The sequence below is a fragment of the Sus scrofa genome, chromosome 14, assembly GCF_054392235.1.
Source record: "Sus scrofa isolate SSC_HxYL_T2T_F1_AM1 chromosome 14, Sscrofa_HxYL_maternal_Yorkshire_Landrace_v2.0, whole genome shotgun sequence".
In the NCBI taxonomy this organism is placed as follows: Eukaryota; Metazoa; Chordata; class Mammalia; order Artiodactyla; family Suidae; genus Sus; species Sus scrofa.
The window spans coordinates 90,903,338-90,926,832 of record NC_139396.1 but is presented as its reverse complement, the minus strand read 5'-3'; the positions used below and the strand labels follow the sequence as shown (position 1 = coordinate 90,926,832).

The following is a 23,495-nucleotide window of genomic DNA, read 5'->3' as shown; positions in this document are numbered from 1 at the left end:
GATGGTATGCTGCAAAATTCCATAAACTGGATGAGCCCATTCTTTTTATATATTCTTCATCTATGTCTCTGCCTTCTGTCATTATTTTAAATATGGAACGAGATAGTGAATATGGAAATGCTTCAAATCTATCAAGAGTTACATAATCAACAATAATTATTATAAGAAATATATTGTGAAGGCCATATTTCCCCTGTTCATACCTAATCATTAAAATTTAAATTTTTCTTTATAATGTTAGATTAAAATGTGTCTTATCCCCACTTTGTTGAAAGGTTATTGATGCTCCGATAAAGGATCTAGAGTGTATCATCCTCAACATCCATAGAAGTTCAAGAAAAAATTTACGTTTGGTTCTACTTCTTCCTCCCAGATCTTTACATCAGTGTTCACATCTCTCAATTAAATGGTAACAGAAGCAATTTTTCATTATCCATCTATCTGAACTTGGGATGGGAAACCCCTTAGTCACTCAAGACCATCAGACATACTCAAATAAAAATCTGGAAAAGGACACAAAACAAAAAAAAATATGGTAATTCAAAAATATATTTAACTTCATTAGTAATAAATGGAATCTCTACTATAAAATTAACAAAAACAAAACAACGTAACATTCAATGCCGGCAAGTGTGAGTAAAGCTATCATGCATTATTTGTTGTAATATAAATGTATTCAATCTTTTTATGAACATTTTAAAAATATGTGTCAAAAGGCCTCTAAGTGTTTATTTTTTTAACTTGTAATTATACTTGAAAAACTTTCTGTTAGAGAAAATTACCCAAAATCTGTGCAGAAAATGTATGACAGTGCATTATTTGCATGGTAAGAACTTTAGAAATCAAATGTAATCTTCAACAATAGAGGAGTAATCAACACATCCTTATTTAATCCATATAATAAAATACTGTCCAAATATTAGACATATGTTTAAAAAGCATTCCAATGAAATATGCCTTTTTCTCCATCCCTGTCTATAAATTCACCTCTCTGAATGGGGAAAATATATAAATAAAGATATTTAGATCACATGTGAGTGCTCACCAAAGCGTGACCTCAGCTGAGGAGGATTCTAACTAACAAGTGTCTAGATAACACATACAGTGGATACCAATCAGCCTCTCCCCACAGTGGCTTATATCGTCATCCAATGAGCTCATGAACAAAGTGGCATGGATGGAGGTTATTTCTGGGCTTAGCAACATGGACTTCCAATTACCAAGTCTGACCTGACTATGCCTGCTGCTAAGTACTAATATGCCAGTGGGAGAGAACACTGAGTTCCCAATATGGCACCACTGCCTGAGTAGTCAGCCAGGTCTTTAGCGGAAGATTGATTAAATTGGACCATTGCTATCAGAGAAGAGGAAGCATTGTGTTCTTATTGAAATAGATACCTACACTGTATTTGCCTTCCCAGCATGCAATACTTTGGCCAAAACTATCATTTGTGGACTTACAGAATAATTTATCCACTATCATGATACTGAGCAAAGCATTACTTCTGATGAAGTAACCCCCTTTACACCAAAGTAAGTGTGGCAATGGGTTTATGCTCATGAAATTACTTACTGATCTTACCATGGCCCCTACTATTCTGGCTTAATAGAATGATGGAATAGCTTTTTTAAGACTCTTTTTTTTTTTTCTTTTTATGGCCACAACTGCAGCATATGGAAGCCATGGGTTGAATCTGAGCTGCAGCTGCAGGCCTATACTACAGCCATAGCAACACCAGCTCCAAGCTGCATATGTGACCTATGCTGCAGTTTGCAGCAACACCGATCCTAACCCACTGAACAAGGTCAGGGATCGAACCCACACCCTCAAAGACATTATGTCAGGCTTTTAACCCCCTGAGTAACAATGGGAACTCCTTAAGACTCTTTTAAAGACTTTTTTTTTTTTTTTTCTTTTTAGAGCCACGCCCTTGGCATATGGAAGTTCTCAGGCTTGGGGTCTAATCAGAGCCGCAGGTGCTGGCCTATGCCACGACCACAGCAACTTGGGATCTAACCCACATCTGCAGTCTACACCACAGCTCACAGCAATGCTGGATACTTAAACCATTGAGTGAAGCCAGGGATTGAACACACATCCTCATGGACACTAGTCAGTTTCATTATAGCTGAGCCACAATGGGAACTCCTTAAAGACTTTTTTAAGACTGCTAAGGGGTCCATCTATACTTGCCCCTTAAGAAAAACATTTAATTACAAGAATTCCATCCTCTCATCAGTTTAGCACAAAGCTGACATGAATATTTGAGAGAATGTGCAACACAGAAAGGTATACCTTCTAAGAGTTACTAAATTTATTAATTTCCTTCATTTATTAGGCTACATATACCAGACATTCTACTTTCTGAGCTGTACTATTCACAATAACATTTAGTAATAAATTAGCCTCTGGTAGAAATCCCCTGTGGGCTTTCCTTGTTTGTGCTTGTAATTAAATTGCTGAAAGCAAATAATAATCCCCATCATATTACAGGAGACTATTCATTCCACAAAACAATGACTCTAGCTTCTGCTTTTAACTGAAAATCACTTCTCTCAATAAGACCGTTTATGGCTTTTTTTTCCCTCACAAATAATAGGAAAGGGAAATTTCATGGACAAAATTCCATTATAAAAATGAGTATATAAAAGATGAATCTTTTCTTGAAAAATATTATAATAAAATTTATTTTACCAGAAATTAGGTCTCTAGGCTCATATCTTATATTCCCATATGACTTGAGATTTTTTCCCCATTATTTGTGTTGTCCATTTTAATAAGAAACAAAACTTAAAAAATTGAGGAAAAATCTCTGAAACAGTGATATGGAATCAAAATCTGAATACTCATGCAAAACACAATATACTTGCTTGACCTTGGTTATTTTTTTAAAAAAAGTAACTATATACATCACACAGAATACCAAAGATGATCAAATTGTCAGATCTTTAACTCAAGTGAAAATCTTTCAAATTGGAAATCAAGCATTGTGTTTCAACATATCAGCCTTTTATTATGTTGTACTTTCTCTCGTACATTCATGTCAAGTTTGTCCTCAGGTAATGAGAGAACATTCTTGTGACTAAATGTTGTGCTTAGGAAACTGAGTGCAGATGTACCTATTAACAATAATAAGGCACACTAAAGGCAGCCTACCTTTTCTCCCAGGCTAGTCCCCCAGGGGGTTTTGACAAAGCTCTTCCTATTTAATCCATTTCTTTAGAGGACAGAACCAGGGAGAAGAGAAAAACAAATGAAAAATAATGAAAGCAACACACAAGATCTATGGGGTAATATAAACTGTGCCAATATATGCATAATAGGGATTCCAGAAGGAGAAGAAACTGAAAGGAGGATCAAAAATGTATTTGAAGAAATTACAGATGAAAACTTTCCAAACTTACAGAAGGAAAAAGATATCCAGGTACAGGAAGCACAGAGGGTCCCAAACTCGATGAACCCAGACAGACCCACACACACAAAAATAACAATTAAAATGGCAAGAGTTAAAAATAAAGAGGTTACTAAAGACAGCAAGAGAAAAATAGGGAATCAGTTACAAAAAACCCCTATGAAGCTATCAGCTAATTTTTCTAAAGAAACTTCCCAGGTTAGAGAGAGGGGTAGGATAGATTTAGATTCAAAGTCCTCAAACAAACAAACAAACAAAACCCTTCAATCTAGGATTCTCCACCCACCAAGATTACCATTTAGAACAGAAGGAGAGAGAAAGAAATTCTCAGGCAGAAAATAAAGATAGCAATACTAAACCTATCCTAAAAGAAATACTGAAAGTTCTTTTCTAAATAAAAAGAGCAAGAATCTACAGGAAATAGAAAATCACAATAGGAAAGAACAATATATGAAATATTGAAGATTCCTTTAATAAGCTAGTATATGGATTAAAAGCAATTTTTAAAAATTTTGTTAAAGTGATTATAATTACAATGAGCAGTAAAAGGGTAAACATGAAGATGTGATACAGGACATCAAAAAAAATCACAGTATGTGGGGGAGAGGAATAAGAAAATATATATCTTTTAGAAAGTATTTTAGCTTATAGATCTAACAATCTAACACAAATAGAGTTATGGGTTCACATCCTTGAAAACCAGGGTAACCTCATATTAAAAATATACAATATATTCATAGAAACCAAAAAGGAACACAAGCATAATATAAAGAAAACTACCAAACCACAAAAGTGAAAACAAAAAGAAACAAAGAAGAAACACAAAATCAATTGGAAAAAAAGATTTAAAATGGCAGTAAATACATAGTTGTCAATAATTAACTGCTAATGGACTAAATGCTCCAATCAAAAGAAAGAGTAGCAGACTGAATAATAAAACAAGTTCCTACAATATACTGCCTATAAGAGACGTACTGTAGAGCAAAGGACACACTTAGATTGAAAATGAAGGGATGAAAAAATATACTTTGTGCAAATAGAAATTATAAGAATGCAGGAATAGAAATACTCATATCTGACAAAATAGTTAAAACAAAGGCCATAAAGAAAGACAAAGAAGAATACCATATAATGATAAAAGTATCAATACAGGAAGAGGATAATACACTTGTTAACATATATATGCACCCTATATATAGGAGCACCTAAATCCATAAAACAAATACTAACAGACATGAAGCAAGAAACTGATGGGAATATAATAATACTAAGAGACTTTAACATCCCACTGACATCAATGGATAGATATTCCAGACAGAAAACCAGTAAGGCAATAGAGTTTCTAAATAACGTAATGAAACTGTTCAGCTTAATTGATGCATATATTACACTGCTTCCAAAAAACCAGAGTACATAGTATTTTCAAGTGTGAAATGAACATTCTCTAGTATAGAGACATAAAACAAGCCTCAAAAATTTAAAAGGATAAAAATTATTTCAAGCATCTTTTCTGACCACGTAATACACTTAGAAATCAGCAACAGAAAGGAAATTAAGAAAAAAATAAAAATTAAAAAAAGATTACATGGAGTCAAAACAACATGGTACCAAAATACCAATGGGTCAATGATGAAAGCAAAGAGGAAATAAAACAGTTCCTCAAGACAAATGACAATGAAAATATAACCAGACAAAATTTATGGATGCAAAAAGCGAATCCTAAGAAGGAAGTTTATAGTAGTGCAGTCCTTCCTCAAATAACAAACAAACACAAATCTCTGGAATTCTCTGATAGCCTAACAGTTAAGGATCCAGCTTTGTCACTGCTGTAGCTTGGTTTCAATCCCTAGTGTGGGAACTTCCACATTCTGCAGGCATGGCCAAAACAAATAAACAAATACAAAATCAAAATGAAACAAACAAACAAAAAAAAAAAAAAACAAGAAAAATCTAAAATAGACAACCTAATCTATCACTTAAAAGAATTAGAAAAAGATGAACAACACAACCTAAAGTCAGCAGAAGAAAATAGTAACAGAGAGGAAATAAATAAAATAGAGATTAAAAAACATGAAAAAGGGAGTTATCTTCATGGCTCAGTGGTTAAGGAACCCGACCAGGATTCATGAGGATGTGGGTTTGATCCCTGGCATCCCTCAGTGGGTTAAGGATCCGGCATTGTGGTGTCTTTGATCTGTGGTATAGGTCACAGATTCAGTTAGGAACTGGCATTGATGTGGCTGTGGAGAAGGCCAGCAGCTGTAGCTCCAATTCAGCCCCTAGCATGGAAACTTCCATATGCTGGAGGTGCGGCCCTAAAATAGAAAAAAAAAAAAAAAAAAGAAGAAGAAACAAATGCAAGGAAAAAAAATCAATAAAACCAAGAGCTGTTTTTTGGAAAGGATAAAAAAAGTAAACAAACCTCTAGTGATGCTTACCAAGAGGAAAAGAGAGAGGACTCAAATAAACAAAATAATAAATGAGAGAAGAGAAACAATAACATACTGCAGAAATACAAAAAGTATATATATATATAAGAGAATACTGTGAACAGTTATATGCCCCCCAAATGGACAACCTAGAAGAAATGGACAAGTTTCTAGAAACACAGAGCTAGCCAAAATTGATTCAAGAAGAAACAGATAATTTGAACAAACTGATCTCTAGAAGTGAAATCGAATCTATAATAAAAAACAAAACAAAATAAAACAGAGCTCCCTGAAAACAAAAGTCCAAGATTTATGACTTCACTGGGAATTTCTACTAAACATACAAAGACGTTACAAGGATCCTTCTCAAATTTCTCCAAAGGAATGAAGATAAGAGAACATCCCCCAAGTCATTTTTTGAAGAAACAATCACCTTAATACCAAAACCAAAGACACTTAAAAAAAAAAAAAAAAAAAGATAGGAAGAAAAAAAAAAAGGAAAAAGAAAGAAAGAGGAAAAAAGAAAATTACAGGCCAATATCTTTGATGAATAGAGATTCAATAATCCTCAAGAAAATATCTGCAAATCGAATACAACAGCACTTAAAAAAGGATCATACACCATGATCAAGTTGGATTCATCAAAGGGTCACAGGAATGGTTCAACATGCATACCCAAATCAATTAATGTGCTACACCACATCAACAAAAGAAAAGGCAAACCACATGATCATCTCAATGCAGAAAAAGCATTTGATAAAATTGAACATCCATTCACAATAAAAACTCTCACCAAAATGGATAGAGAGAACATGTCTCAACATAATAAAAGTCATTTATGACAAATGAAAACCAGCATAATATTCAGGGGTGAAAAGATGAAAGCCTTCCTGATAAATTCTGGAAGACAGGATGCCCACTTTCACCACTTCTATTCAACATAGTATTGGAAGTCCTAGCCAGAGCCATCAGACTGAAATAAATAAATAAATAAAAGGTATCCAAATAGGAAGAGAAGGGAGTAGCAAATGACATGGTACTATATATAGAAACCCTAAACATGCCCCAAAAGAAACTATTAGAGCTCATAAATTAATCCAGCAAGGTAGAAAGATATAAGATTAATATATAGATATCTGTTGCATTTCTTTAATGAAAATATCAGAGAGACAAAAATTTAAAACAACCTTAAAATTATGTCAAAAAATAAAATAAAATATATTAGGAATAGGAGTTCCTGTTGTGGCACAGTGGAAACGAATCTGACTAGGAACCATGAGGTTGTGGGTTGAATCCCTGGCCTCACCCAGTGGGTTAAGGATTTGGGGCTGCTATGAGCTCTGGTGTAGGCTGCAGATGCAGCCTGGATCCTGAATTGCTGTGGCTGTGGTGTAGGACAGCAGTTACAGCTCAAATTTGACCCCTATTCTGGGAACCTCTATAAGCCACAAATGCACCCCTAATAAGCAAAAAAAAAAAAAAAAAAAACCAAAAACCAAAACAAAAAACACCTAGGAATAAACTTAACTAAGAAGATGAAAGACTATACATTCAGAACTATAAATAACTGATAAATGAAACTGAAAATGATTCAAGAAAAGGGAAAGATATCCTGAGCTCTTGGACTAGAGGAACTCATATTGTTAAAATGGCCATATTATCCAAAAACAATTTATGGATTTAATGTGATCTCTATCAAATTATGCATGACATTTTCCACAGAGCTAGTACAAATAATCCTAAATTGAATATGGACCCATGAAAGGCCCATAATTTTCAAAGAAATTCTGAGAAAAAAGAAAAAAACAGGAGGCTTATGCCTCCTTCCCAGACTTCAGACAATATTTCAAAGCTATAGTAATCAAAATGTCATGGTATTGACACAAAAACAGACACATAGCTCAATGCAATAGAAGAGGCCCAGAAATAAACCCACACATCCATAGTCAGTTATTCTTTGACTAAGGAGGCAAGAATACAAAATACACTTTCAACAAGTGGTAATGGGTGAACTGGACATCTGTGCATAAATCAATTAATTTAGAATAACATAAACAAAAATAAACTCAACATGGTTTTACCACTTAAATATAAGACATGACACCATAAAATTCCTAGGCAAAACATTTTCTGACATAAATCATAGCAATATTTTATTCTTTCTTTTTTTATAGCTTCACCTACATCATATGGAAATTCTTGGGGTAGGAATCAGAGCTGCAACTGGGGCTTATGACAGAGCTACAGCAACACCAGACCTGAGCTGCATGTGCAGCCTGTTCCACAGCTTGCAGCAACACCAAACATTTAACCCACCGAGTGAGGCCAGGGACTGAACTCACATCTTCATGGAGACTGTGTTGGGTTCTGAACCTACTGAGCCATAATTGGAATTCCTTCTTTTTTAATTTTAATTTTTTCCAATATTTTCTTAGATTAATCTCCAAAGGTAAAAGAAATAAAAAGCAAAAATAAATGGGGAACTATTTAAATTTATAAGTTTTTGCACAGCAAAGGAAACTATAAACAAAATGAAAAGAAAACCTATGGAATAAGAGATCATATTTCCAAATGATGCAACCGACAAGAGCTTAATTTCTAAAATATACAAACAGTTCATACAACCCAGTAGCAAAAAATCAAACCACCCCCCAACCAAAAAAATGGGGAAAAGCCCTAAAGAGACATTTCTCCAAAGAAAATACAATGAGGTACCATCTCACACCAGTCAGAATGGGCATTATCCACAAATAACAAATGCTGGAGAGAGTGTGAAGAAAAGACAATCTTCCTACTATTGGTAGGAATGTAAACTGGTACAGTCATTATGAAGAACAGTATGGAGGTTCCTTTAAAAAACTAAAAATAGTTTTCATATGATCCAGCAATCCCACTCCTGGGCACATATTTACAAAAGCCAAGATGGTGGAAACATCTTAATGTCCATTGACAGATGAATGGGTAAAGAAGAATTGGTATATATAATGGAATATTAGCCATAAAACATAATAAAATGACATTTGCAGCAACATGGATGGGCCTAGGTGAAGTAAGACAAAATATCTTATGAGATCACTCACATGTGGAATCTAAAAAAATGATACACTGAACTTATTTATAAAGCAGAAATAGGCTCACAGACATATAATCTACTTATCCTTACCAAATGGGATAGTGGGAAGAGTTGGGGGGAGTTCAGTTAGGAGTCTGGGATTAACATATTCAAAGCACTGTACATAAAATAGGTAAACAAAAAGGATCTACTACATAGCACAGGGAAGTATGCTTAATATCATAATAACTTATAATGGAAAAAATCTGAAAAATACTATATATCTATACAGAGATATAGAGAACATATATATACACACACATATGTGTGTATGCATGTATGTATATATGTATACAAACACGCACATACACACACACATACACCCAAATCACCTTGCTGTACACTTGAAACTAACACAACATTGTAAATTAACTATACTTCAATTTTTAAAAAAGATATTGGCATATGAACACTGTGGTATATGGAATGACTGGCCAACAGGGACCTGCTGTATAGCACAGGGAGCTCTAGCCGATATTTTATGATTATCTATGTGGGAAAAGAACCCGAAAAAGAATGGATGTGTATATATGCATAACTGAATCACTAAGTTGCACAACAGAAATTATCACAACATTGTAAATCAACCATACATCACTAAAACTTTGGAAAAAAAAAGTTTCAAAATACCTGAGGCAAGGGTATCAGATTGGCTTAGCTTAATACATACTTTTAGGGAAAAAAATGCAGGTCACACTGAATTATATAGCACAACCAAGAATGCAAGAGTCAGAAAGAGGCAGTTTTCCAGAAAAAAACAAACAAAAAAACCTCCATTGTCATTAGGAAATGAGAGCAAACTGATTCTAGGTAGCCAAACCCACCAAATATCCTCTAGCATTATTATTTTTTTTTTTTAGCATAGACTATTGAACACTACACCAAACACTGAACATAAATATACCACTGAAAAGCTGTCTAGAAATGTCCCTTTTTTTCCTGCCACCAGACAGAAAGCTTTTGTACTATTTTAAAAGTAAGGAAAACAATACCATCCTGTACACGAACAGCTTGCTTCTTCTTTTCGAAGTTCTTCAAATTGCATTAATCTTCACCAATACTCTGGGAAAGAAGAAAGTATTATTATTCTCATTTGTCAAATGAGAAAAGCCAGACAGAAAGAGATTAAGTAGCATTCCAGAGGTAAAGAAGCACCATCAGTTCTAGGTTTGGATTTGTGAATTTAGGTAACTCTCCCTGATGATGTTTCCCTCTATGTAAGAGAAGGGACGGTGGTGGAGTGGAGGAGGACTGCAAATTATGGAGTTTTTGGGGTACAAAGCATTGACAGTCTGTTGAAATTCTGACTTTGCTCCTTAAATGCAATGGCAAAAGTGTCCCACCAATTATACCTCAGAATTGTAACATTATCCTTCGTCCAATTTCCACTGGCAACTTTACTGAAAAGCCCTGAGGGCATGTGTGCTGTGTCACAGAGCTGCAGTGCCCTCTTCTGTACAGACTTCCCAGGAACACATCCCCTCAGTGAAGAAAATTTCAGGTTCTCCTAAGCTTCTAGCACTTTTCCATATACTCCAGCCATTCTCTGTGAGATACATTACCAGAATGCTCTTCCTTTGAGAGCTCAGAGACTGTTGAAAATTTTCTCATCCCAGTAAATCATTCTCTAATAATCTTTGACAGATTTCACTTTAACCATAGTCTGATCCATGGGAGCTAATCATAAAAATTATTGATTGGACGTAGCAGATCATCCTCTGCTCATCAAGAAAGAGTAACTCATCAGGCAGAGGCACTATCTCTTCACAAATTCTCTTCACAAATTCTCAAGTGAAATGAGAATTAAAAAAAAGAGAAACATCGATTCCCTTGCTGACCTCTAATTCAGTTGTCATTTCTATGGTATGGTATTTCCCTTTCAGTCTCTTCTTCTTGGTATTCAAGTTTTTAATTTGACTAAGCAAACATCCAGGCTCTTCCAGTCACTTTCTTAGACATGGGTATTCAAAATCAGCATACTGGTACATTTTTTACTGCAGGATAGTATTTTTCTAACAATTCATTTATAAATTGTGTTATAATCTTCAAAATGCAGTAAAAGGAATTTCAAATTAATATTGAAAATAAATAAAATAGTATTCAGATTAATTTCTTATTTTATCCTTGTCCTTCAAAATAAATATGAACCATTGTGGTTGCACTTTGATGCATATGCAAGTGTTTCTGTTCTTACTGATTGATCAATATTCTTTTAGATTGCCTTTTACATTCTTTCTCATTTCCCTTCTCCATTTTTCAGAGGATTTACTCTGTGTTCAGAAATGCACTAAGTATTTTATCTGCAGAGTGTAGACTCCAGTATTTTTCCCTCCGTTCAAATCTCATTTCCATGATTTACCAGCTATGTGAAATTAGGCAAGCTATTCAGTATCTCTAAACTGCAGTTTCCTGCTCTGTAAACGGGGGATGATATTTATGACAATCTCGTTGGATCTGTGAAGAGTTCAATTAAGATAAAGCGTTAAAGCTCTTGCTGAAATTCTGGCACATTGTTGGTGCTCACTGTATGTTAACTAATGCTGTTAAATCTTATGACAGTTCTATTAGTATTGTATTTGTCATTTCGAAGGCGAAAAGTTTGAAAGAGTTCAAATGATTTTTTTAAATTGCATATATGCTCAATCTGTGCCCAAAGCCCATAATCCTATCTGATTATAATACATAGTTTATTTTCCCTTAGAATTTCTGGCCCTTTGATTTCCTTTGCTTGAATTTGAATTAGGCTTCAGTTTCCTTATCCTTATTCTGATTGCTTTGATTGATAATTTTGTTTAGACTTCCTTTTCCAGTTCTCACCTCAAAGCTTCTGTACAATATGGGCCCATTTTCATCCTCCACCTGTGATGCTCTACCTAAGATGCTCTATCTGTGATGACCTGAACTGTCTTGGTACCTGCCCCTTCTCTACCAGGACTACTCTGAGCCCTGTGGGAATGAGAGATATGGCCTTCTTTCTGACAGTCATCAGTTCCCCTATTAGAGGAGGTTAAAGGATATTATCTATGGGTCTGTCTGTTCCAAAGGTTCTGAAACTTTAGCCTGCATAGGAGTCAGTTGGAGGACTTGATAAAATACACATTTCAGCTTCCACCTCCAGAAGATTCATTATATACATAGGGAGGAACACAGATCTTACATTCTAAGTTCACAGATGATGTTGATGCAGATGGTTTGGAGAACATATTTTAAAAACTAATTTTTCATTTTTTTCTATCAAGGCCCCAACAGAACACAGAACATGCCTGTCAGAAACATTGGTTTTCTTTTCAAATTAAGAAATAGCCTAGGAGTTCCCGTCGTGGCACAGTGGTTAACAAATCCGACTAAGAACCATGAGGTTGCGGGTTCGGTCCCTGCCCTTGCTCAGAGGGTTAATGATCCGGCGTTGCCGTGAGCTGTGGTGTAGGTTGCAGACGCGGCTCGGATCCCGCATTGCTGTGGCTCTGGCGTAGGCCGGTGGCTACAGCTCCGATTGGACCCCTAGCCTGGGAACCTCCATATGCTGCGGGAGCGGCCCAAGAAATAGCAACAATAACAACAACAACAACAAAAAGACAAAAGACAAAAAAAGAAAAAAAAAGAAAAAGAAATAGCCTAATTGTTTATTAGACTTTCTAACTACAGTTTTTGGTTAGTGCCAATAATGATGAGCATTTAGAAGTATCAAGTACTTATTATTTATACTCCATAGCAAGTTATACAGCTACCAATTTTAATGTTTCTGGCATGTTAAAGGATAGAATTTAAACTATAAAATACAAATTGTGTTAAATTTAAAAAGGGTCTTTCTACTGAGTTCAGGGCATTCCACACAAAGAATTCACTTCCTCTGTTGTGAAGATAAGAAATTAGTTTTATTTAGAATACTGGAGAAAAAAAGGTAAAAATTTGATTATATCATTAGTTTAAAAATATTGAAACACAACATGGTTATATTTTAAAGGTTTATTTCATAGAACTTCACTAGTGATTTTAGACTATTTTTATTAGTTTGAATCTCATCCCTTTTAGGAGAGATTCCTAATAATTCTGTTAGGAATAGGCCTATGAAAGGATTATTTGGGCGTAAGGTCAATTTAATTTTTAGCATATTTGGTTGTTACATGCTTTGGTGGTCAGTATTTTATGTTTATCAAGATTTACTATATGTACATAATTTGATCATCCATTTTCAAGGTATCACACTATAATAGAGTACTTTATCAGTAATACAATGCATATAAAATCAACATTTTTATGTACTTTTTCAGATCCTGTGCTTTATTCTGAATAGCCATGACAACCCTCCTGACAAAGCGAAACAAAAATAAAAACATCAAAAAATAGATAATACTGATCCATAAATATTAAAATCTTAGATAATATAGTTCTAATGATATATTATTTTAATTTTCTTCTAAATACTTAAATCTATCACTTCAGTATTTACCTAAATTCAGACCTATGGGGTTTATTTATTTATTTATTCATTTATTTATTTTGGCCACACCTACAGCATGCAGAAATTCCCAGGCCAGGGATCAGACTTGTACCACAGCAGTGACAATGCCAGATCCTTAACCTACTGAGCCACCAAGAAAGTCCACACCTATGGGATTTTAAAGCCCCAAAACTCTGCAACAACCTACCAAAAACACTATGTAAGTATGCATAATCCCAAGTACTGTATAATGAGTGTAACATTTGAGCTGATTTCCTACAACAATTTTTTTCTACATAATTCTGTGAAAGATGTGTATCTAACATTTTCCCACCAAACTACATATTTTGAACTTCCTTTTTCTATCCTTCTATATTTGATTTTAAACACAAAATTATGTCCTCAATAATCTGCGTACAATATTCCATTGTTAAATTAGGGAAATGAAATGTGATTTAAATTTTAATTAAAGCCAACATCTGAGCCAAATGTTACCACAGCTTATTAAAGTAATATTTATAAACTGATTGTGGAATATAACAGTCAACTACTTCATCTCACATTACAAAAGAAATCAAAGTCTAAGCTTTCTATATATCATGATAATGAATTGTGTTTACTCATTCAGTCACTCACTCTCTTGTTTATTTTCAAAAAAGTGTCTTCTATGAACCTGACATACAATGGAATATATTCACTTAAAATGAGCTATTATAGTCTGGAGAGCACTTCGTACTTATTATAAGACTATTTCACTTTATGTCAGTTCTATCTCAAAATGTCTGCCTTTTGTCAGACTTTAAGGTTTGCTTATTCATTCACTTATTCTTTCATTCATGCAAGAAATGAACTTCTGCTGTAGACCAACTATAAGTAAGGCTCTATTTTGGATGAGATAAGAATAATGCTCTTGTCAAGAAATGACATGTACCTAGTTACACCAAAAAACAGTAAATTTTACTTTGTATATGAAAAAATTAGGTCAAACCTATTTGAATTCAAAAGGAGCTACTGCCTTCTGCACTTAGATGCCACCTAAATCCTGTTGTTTTTATGGCAGAAATTCCATGGTACTTTGGATCTTTAAGACATTACTCCATTTAAAAGTGCTCAATTGATCCAGATATAGGCAGTGCTTTAGAGAAATCACTCCCAGCATTGAAGCAGGATTGCCTCTGCAGACAAGGAAAGAAGGGCAGAGAGATAAAAACTTAACAGCCTTCCAAATCTTATTCTCGTGATATTTCTGCTAGACCCCACTGTTCTTTCCTTAAGAGCATTTTCTGCATAGAATATTTATATGGGTTGTTCAGAGAAATTAAGAACAACTGGAAAGCATCTTTCTGTAACCCCGAGTTCCTAAGAGCTGTCTCCAAAATCTCTACAGTCATGTAGGATACAGCTTACAGCAATCTATATAATATCATATTTATTAGCTTTGGCTAGAATTTGGTCACTGATAGTTGAGCTTTCAGGTATCTCTAAGGTGAATTCATGACAGCTGGGTTTGTTCAGCAACATAATTTCTTTTTAACTTCATAGTCAAATAGGACAGTGCTCTAGATTACATCATTTATTCCTAAATAGTCACCAGAAATATTTTTCAGCATTATCCATGTTTTTAAATATAAAACCAAGTGATAAGGAGCTCAGTAAATTTACGGTTTCACCAGTATTTAAAATTACCTTTATTTGGGAGAAAATAAGATATATTATTTAATGTAGTATTAAAACTAATTAGACATTCTCCTTCCCATGACGCTTCACCCTAGGGATTAGTCCTGAGCTACTTCTTATTAATATTAAACATGAAGGTTTAATTTAACACGCTGGTAAACATGATTTACCAGCAGAATTGAAACAACTACATATCTCAATATAGAGCTATATTTAATGGGATTCTTTTATTGAATTTGTCATGTCTTTTACTTTATGCCTTTTAGTTTAAATCCCACATAGTAGCAGACTTACTTTTTAAAATATGTATTCACAATTTATATGCAATGCGAGCAATAAAGCTAGTTCAACTTCATTTCTTAAAGGAATCAAAATATTTATGCTTCTGATATATTTTGGTCATTCAATAGAGGCATGCCTTATATCTTAAATTCCTTTGATCAAACATTTAATTATGAGGGAACTTCAAAGTTGTGATATAATATTAACTAAAATAGTTTCTCTAATATTTTCTTTCTTTCTTTTTTTTTTTTCCTGTCTTTCTCTCTTTTTAGGGCTGCACCTGCGGCATATGGAGGTTCCCAGGCTAGGGTCCAATAGGAGTTGTGGTCGCCAGTCTAAGCCAGGGCCACAGCAACACTGGATCCAAGCCGTGTCTGAGACCTACACCACAGCTCACGGCCACGCCAGATCCTCTACCCCCTGAGCGAGGGGTTGAACCTGCATCCTCACGGATGCCAGTCAGGTTCGTTAACCAGTGAGCCATGACGGGAACTCCATTTCTCTAATATTTCCAATACGTCAGTTTTTCAATGAGCTATATTCAGAGAATATATGTTTTACATTGTTTTAATATGAACCAAATGCCAGTTTTTTGAGTCCTTACTGAATTTGTCGCAATAATTTTATTTGCTTATGAAAGTTTCCAATTACAGACCTTTTTTAAACATTTACATACACAGTGTCATCTTAGATTAATAACATACTACTTTTCCTCACCTTTTACAAATAATAACAGGAGGCCATCAAAATTAGTACATATTATCAAATAAATAAAAATAAGCTATCTTGAGTCTTAAGTAAATTTAATTTAGAGAAAATATTTTAAATATGCAAAATAATATGATCCCCTTTAATACAATGTTATACAAAATGGGGTGGAATAAAAAATGCTGTCTTTTACTCAAAAGTAAACATTTTCAAAAATGAAATGAGAGAGCATGTTATTGGAGAAAATGCTTTATATATATATATATATATATATATATATATATATATATACACACATATACACTATGTGATACTATAAATATTTAAAACTTGCCTTGAAAATAATCAACTACATTTTTGGAGGACTTTTCAATTCAGTACCTACAGATACACTTCACATATTTAGCCATTTCTCACTTGATAGACATTTACGCTAATTCTAAATTTTATAAATCACATTCTGCAATGAAGAAACTCATATACGCCATTTGTACTAGTTTATGTTGTTGCTTTAGGGTAGATAAGAGAGTTACATTTTATATTTTAATAGGTACTGAAATACCAACTTTCACATTGGCTTTAATAAATTCTCTACACATAGAAACTAAATTTTTGATAGGACATTGTAGGGTATAAAGTAGAAATATAATGTTATACATGTGTAATTATATAATGCTATAAATCAATGTTACCTCAATTTAGAAAGTTAAATAAATAGATAAAATGTATTAGCACATTTATTTAAAGGAAATTTTTGATGAATTTATTTATAAAACAAGAATGTCTGGCATCATATTATGAACTATTTTGTAGACACATATTACATTTCATTAAAATCAGATGTAATTATATCATTGATTAGCTATATTATCTCATCATGTTTCCATGTATATGGTGGTATAAAGTACATTCTTCCATTGTAATAGAAAACTATGACAGATTATGTTATCTCTCCTTTCTTCCATTAATGGAATTCAGCTATATGTGAAATTATTATTGTATCCTTTATTAAATAAAATGCATATCTAATATTATTTAAGTAAATTCTCCCACCATCCCAAGCCTGTGTTATTATCAACATCATAATTTCTGCCAATATAATGGGTGAAATATTAGGATCACTGGACTTCTTCCAGGATTGGTGAACCAGATAATTTGAACCAACCCTCTTAATGAAGACAATGGAAATACTTAAATGACTTAGTACATATAATTCATATGTATGGTAAATAAATGTTAATTATATTTATTATTTTACTACATTTATTTTTTATTTTCATAATTACATATTCTTATACATGTGAAAAATATAGCAATATAGTCTGAGGCAGAATTCAAAGACTATATCAAAAATTAGGTTGGTTTTCATAGGGATTTAGGGAACAGATTTTATATGGAAATGCAATTTTTGTGTTTTGTCCTTGTAGCCCACAGCAATGGTAAACTCACTAATTATATTAGCCTTTTAAATATATTATTTGGTATATTTTACCTAAACAATCTCTCTCTTTCTCTGTCTCATTATCCACCAGCTGGAATGTTCACTTCAATGTTAAAAAGAAGTGGTTACAACAGAATCCTTCCTTTAATACAATCTTAGAGGGAAAATAATCAGTTTTCACCATATGTATGATGCAAGCTATAACTGTATCTTAAAATGTCTATATCAGTTTGAGGAAATCTACTTCTCTTCCTACATAACTGAAATATTTCCTTAGGAGATTTTGTCAAATGCTTTGAGTGCACCAATAAAAATGATCATAACTTATTTAGCCTACTGATATGATGAATATATTTAGGCATGTTATATGATCCTTTTTATATACTCCACAAAAATTCCTGAGAGGGTGAGAGTATTCCCAGATACTGTTGAAAGGCCTGGAGTAAGAGGGAGATAGTTAGAGAGGAATCCAGAGAAGGTTAAGAATGTTAGGAGAAGTGATACTAATATTTAAACTTAAGATGTGTGTTATTTTGTGGTATTTCTCATGTTTCTCATTAAAATTTTAAAAAATTCTGTCACATTGAAAAACACATTGCTTTAAACGTAAGAATTTTAAGTTTCTTAAAATACACATATAATTTCAAATAATTAACTACTGTAGTGTAGTTAAATTATTACAGTCTATTTGCTACATATCTGGTTCTAGTTTCCACACGAATTTCTCATTTATGGTATTATTAGGATAATGGTGCACAGTGACGTTTTCCTTGGTAAACCAAAAATGAATTATACCACAGAAACTTGGGCACAGATATACCTAGTATACACTAAATACTGTAACCTAAAGATACTACTCTCCCTTTAAAATAATGTCACTTGGAAAGTGATTTTTTTTGACCAACAAAACAAGTAAAAAGCAGTCACAAGGACTATTGTATTGGGAATCTGAACATTTTACATATGAGAGCAAGTTCCTGCCAAGCATATTCATGATGCAGAGCATTTGGCAGGTGACCTTATTTTGGAATGGATAATTAGTGATCTTATACATTTGCATTATACAAGTAATTGTTCTAATTACATGCTCATCAACCTTCTGAATAAAATGTATTGTTGTGTCTATAGGGAGAGGATATATGAGACTCTAAGTTATAAATTAATAAATTGGCATTCTAATGTTATTTATCAGCCTCAGAAGCTCAGTTGACATGAAGCATTTTTTAGGAATGCAGAGACCCCCTGGGTGCTGGCTTACCAGGTAGATACATCTACACGACATCTGATGTGGTTGGTGCCTATAGAGGAAACCAATGAGTCCATTCCAGGCTACATTTCCATGTATTCTTGGTAACTGTAAACCTTTCCTTCCTCAAACTACAGTATATGTTTTGTCCTATTATCATTCTATGCTTAATAAATGTTTTAATTGAAATAATCAGCACATGTGACCTCAAGCTAGAAAACATACAGTGCCATTTAGTTTACCCTTCCTTTATCTCTCCAATGATAATTACAATTTGTACTCATTCTTCTCACTTTAATATGAGATCATCATTATTTATTTAGTATAATTTTAAGTGTTGAATACCCAGTCTTCTGAGGAATAAAATTCACAGTAGTCCATGAAACAAATATTCCTTGCATATATAGTTTATGAAAATTTATCAAGTTTATTTATATGATTTTACTTGTTAAAAACTCAATTATTTTTTTCATTGTTTTCAATGAAAGAAACACCTCTTGGAAATATGGTTTATGACAACTAAAATATTTACTATTTTCAAATGGGAAGAAAATGTCCTGTTACATATTAAGAATGTTCTGGAAATAGATTTGTCTCATTGAAATGAAAAGTAAGCTTAAAGTTTAAACTTTTAAGGTACATTTTTAGGACAAAAAATATATTTTCCAGTGTCTCACTAAAATAAAAAGGTATTACAGAAAAATAAGAGTTTAATATATATAACATGTTCAAAAGGTAGAAAAATTTCACAATGTCTCAGAAACAATTAATTATAACTTACTGCTCATATAGGGTTGGATGAGTTATGCTGGATGTCCCAACTCCTAACACTCTTTTGGGGAAATATATTTGTATGTAGTGAGATGGCATTGCTCTGTATGAAATAGGAACACCTTCTAATTTTCAGTTCCACATTGCATCACCTATGTGGCGTATATTCTTTGAAAGAAGCCTAAGGAGATCTGCTGCCTTTTACATTTTAGATTCTCTTCTCTGTTTAAGTTTTGGCTGTTTGGGTTGTCCCTTGCCAATGTTTATATAATGCTTTCAAAGAAATGTCAGTGTACTGCCTAGATTTGTGGCTGGAACTCACATGGATAATTTCCATGAAATTGTTGTAGCAAAAATGTCTTCTAAACTTGGAAAAATTACAGGAATACAGTGGATTACTACCCCTTCAGCTGAAGGTTTTTGGAAGTTTTATGCATCTCAGATATTGAGAAACTTCCAATAGCCATCTTATAAAGTATATAATCTTTTGGTAGAACTACAGTCTTTAGGAAATGCTAATCTAATAAAAAAAAAAAATCCCACTACCATTCTCCCAATGGGGATTTTCCTTTTATAGATAAGTGTTGTGTGTATATTAATTTTGATGTTTAATACTGACTTGAAGTTATACCAGTTTCTTCCCTTCCTCCCTTCCTTCTTTGCTTCCTTTCTTATCTTCTTTCCATGCAGCATAATTTTAGTGGAATTTAGATAGGTAGCAAGACCTGACCTATTTTCACTATTTTCATTGTGGTAACATGAAGAAACAAGAGCTGCTATAAAGTTGTCCTGACACACAGGTTAGAGGCTACTCTGGTACATTTAAGGAGTAAATGTTTCCATCTTTTGAGCTTACTATTGGCCAGGTAGGACAGAATCCAATGGCTCAACAGTTTTTATCTTCCCTTAATCCATCAAGAAAGTATATCATATTGTTCATGTTCATGGAAAAACTATTATTCAGAGGAGACAAAGTTTCCATTGAAGAATGACTTTTTTACTTTCTAGCAAAGACTGAAGCACTTGCTGAGCATAGATACACCTACCATAAAAATCTCAGAATACAGAGTCATGGGCTGAAGCAAACTGTGCTGTCTGGATATGATTATTCTAGGAAAATCTATAACATGGCTGGTATAATAATTTCTAACACCTGTGATATAAAAGAATTTTATGATATCTGGCTGTTTGGACAGTTTTAAATCTAAAGTTTTGGCATCAGACAGGCATAGCCATAAACTTTTCACAGGTCTGAGTACATAATAAAGGAAAATATTTCTAATAAAAATACTAAAGCCCAATTTTTCTTTCATAAGGTATCACATCTGTTCCTTTCAGTTCCCATTTCCAACACTCTAATTCATTCTTTTAACAACTGTAGCTGAATGAAAAGCATTAATCTCTATACCTAAAATTTAAGCTCTATCCAAACGCCTTTGTTCAGTGTACTAAAAAAAAAAAAAAAGAAAAAGAAAAAGAAATCAACCATTAACAACTAAGGGTAATTTGGATTCAAAAACTTCCACATTTAGGTACTTATATAGTATTTTAATCTCAATTGCTGATCTTCACATATACACAATATCCAACCTGATTTAATTGGTCTCCTGTTGTAAATAAATTTTAAGCCCTTATCTCCATGGTTTACTAATACTCTTCCTAACTGTACACCCCTCCCATTTTGATCTACTTATTTAAATTTTATCCCTTCTCAAAATCTATTTAAGAGTCATCACTTAACTGAATTATTTGTGAAATACCTAATCCAAAGAAATCATTTTGTTTTTTGTTCCTCAAGAACATAGCTTTAAATTGCTTATGTCTGACCTTTTCCCGCTATTAGTCACACAGTCAGGGTCTTTTGTGTGATTTTATAATGTCAATTAAAATTCTCATGTATTTATTAACTTCCTCTACAAAAGTAATATATTACCAGAGTCTAGTGCTTTTCATTTATTAAATTCTCAGTGCAGTTGGTTTGTTGATTTATGTATTAATTGACATAACTGTGGACACCATCAACAGCCATGAACTATTGATACTCTTTTATATTCCATCAAACTTCTCAGTGCAAAAAAGAAAAGGCTTGCCTGAATTTGGTTTAGAGTATTTTCTATTGTATTATAAAAGTTCTGATTATCTGAAATTGATATATTAATATGCGATTTTAATTAGGAAACTCAGCAGTTGTTGTTTTCTTCGTATGAATTTGTTAAAGCAATCTCTACATTTCGAGAATGAAGAAATGCCCAAGAAGAAAAAAATTATCAAATATATGTGAATTGCCTTATCATGGCCCAGAAAAAAATAAATAAATAAAGCTACTATAATTACATCATATAGACTGTTATGGGAATAAAAAACAGTTCAGTGGAACAAAATAGAAAATATAAACCCCGGTTTATATATGAGATTTTAAAAAAGAACGAAGATGATACTTTAATCAATGGAGAAAATAATTGACTATTGAATAAATGATGTTTGTATCTATCTGGAAGAAACAGAATTTATAACCTTATCTTAAAATAAGAATGTTATAATAAATTTAGTTAAAATCTAAATGTAAAAAATAGAAAAAAATTATAGAAGAAATCATAGAAGGTTAACTTGTACTATTAGAAAAGACAGATGTTATTAACCAAACTAAAAGCTCAGAAGTTTTAATAACAAACATAGTTTAGTACATATATGCATTTCAATAAAATATAAGGTAACATATCACAAGTTAAACTAAAATGATATGGCAACGTCTATTAAAATACAAAGTGTATTCAGCAATTCCACTTCTAATAATCTGTTTCATAGAAAGGAAATTATAGTGGATAAATATATGGACATTTATTACAGTGTTATTTATGTTGGCCCAAAATACTCAAAACAAAGTTAATTCCTACTAATGGTAAATGGTTGAATGCATTTTACTATACTCATTTATTTATTTATTGCTTTTTAGGGCTGCAGTTACAGCATATGGAAGTTCCCAAGCTAGCGGTCTAACTGGAACTACAGCTGCCAGCCTACAGCACAGCCATAGCAACATGGGACCCAAGCTATGTCTGCAACCACAGCTCATGGCAACACCAGATCCGTGACCCACTAAGCGAGTCCAGGGATCAAACCCACATCCTCATGGATACTTGACAGATTACTTTCCACTGCATGACAATGGAAACTCCTTATATTCATATTTTCAAATAGCAGGAAGTCTTTAAGAAGAATTAATTACAGCACTGCCAGGTGACTTAAAGGGATCCTCATATTGTGTATATGATTAGAAAGACCAGGAAATTGTGTATCATTTGATGTTTATATAAAAGCAAAGTCAAAAATGCATATATTTATCTGCATGCAAGTATATACCATATTTCATGCAGTGTATAATTATATAAGTATATAGGAACTTATGGAAATAAATATTGCTTTGGTAATAAGAGATACCTGGATATGTAAGAGTAATTTATAAGAGGAACAAGGGTTAAAAAACAAGCAAAAGGGAAATGGGAATGAAAATAGTTTATAAAATATTACTATGTATGATATAACTACATTTATGATTTTAATTAACATATGTAGAATATATAAATTATGTATCAAATACATATGTCATACAAAATTATATAGGTAGAATATATATGTATATATGTGAGTATTTATGAGGATGTGTGTGTGTATGTGAGTATATAGGAGGATATACACACACATATATATAAAGAGAGAGAGATAAGGAATTTTCATAAAATTTAATGCACTGGATAGAATATAAAGTGATACCACATTTTAGAGGGCATCTACCATATCTGCCCATGTCTACCTACTAATCAACTTTCAACCTTTAAAATGCACAATCCAGTTCTAGAAACATATCGCTTAGGGATTCTTGCTAACCCTCTTGTAAGTACTTCTTGTAAATACTTTATACACATAAATATATAAAATAATGAAATAATAAAAATAAAATTAAATATATAACTATAT

General features: G+C 33.0%; 1 long non-coding RNA gene across 2 annotated transcripts in view; it reads right to left on the bottom strand.

The window, feature by feature from the left end:
* Positions 1-23,495, bottom strand: part of LOC106506028 (uncharacterized) — a 236,815-nt gene that overhangs the window by 167,381 nt on the left and 45,939 nt on the right. For both annotated transcript variants that reach the window (XR_014827994.1, XR_014827993.1), the window contains exon 4: positions 9,947-10,016. This is a non-coding gene — a long non-coding RNA (uncharacterized LOC106506028). The remainder of the gene's footprint in view (positions 1-9,946; positions 10,017-23,495) is intronic.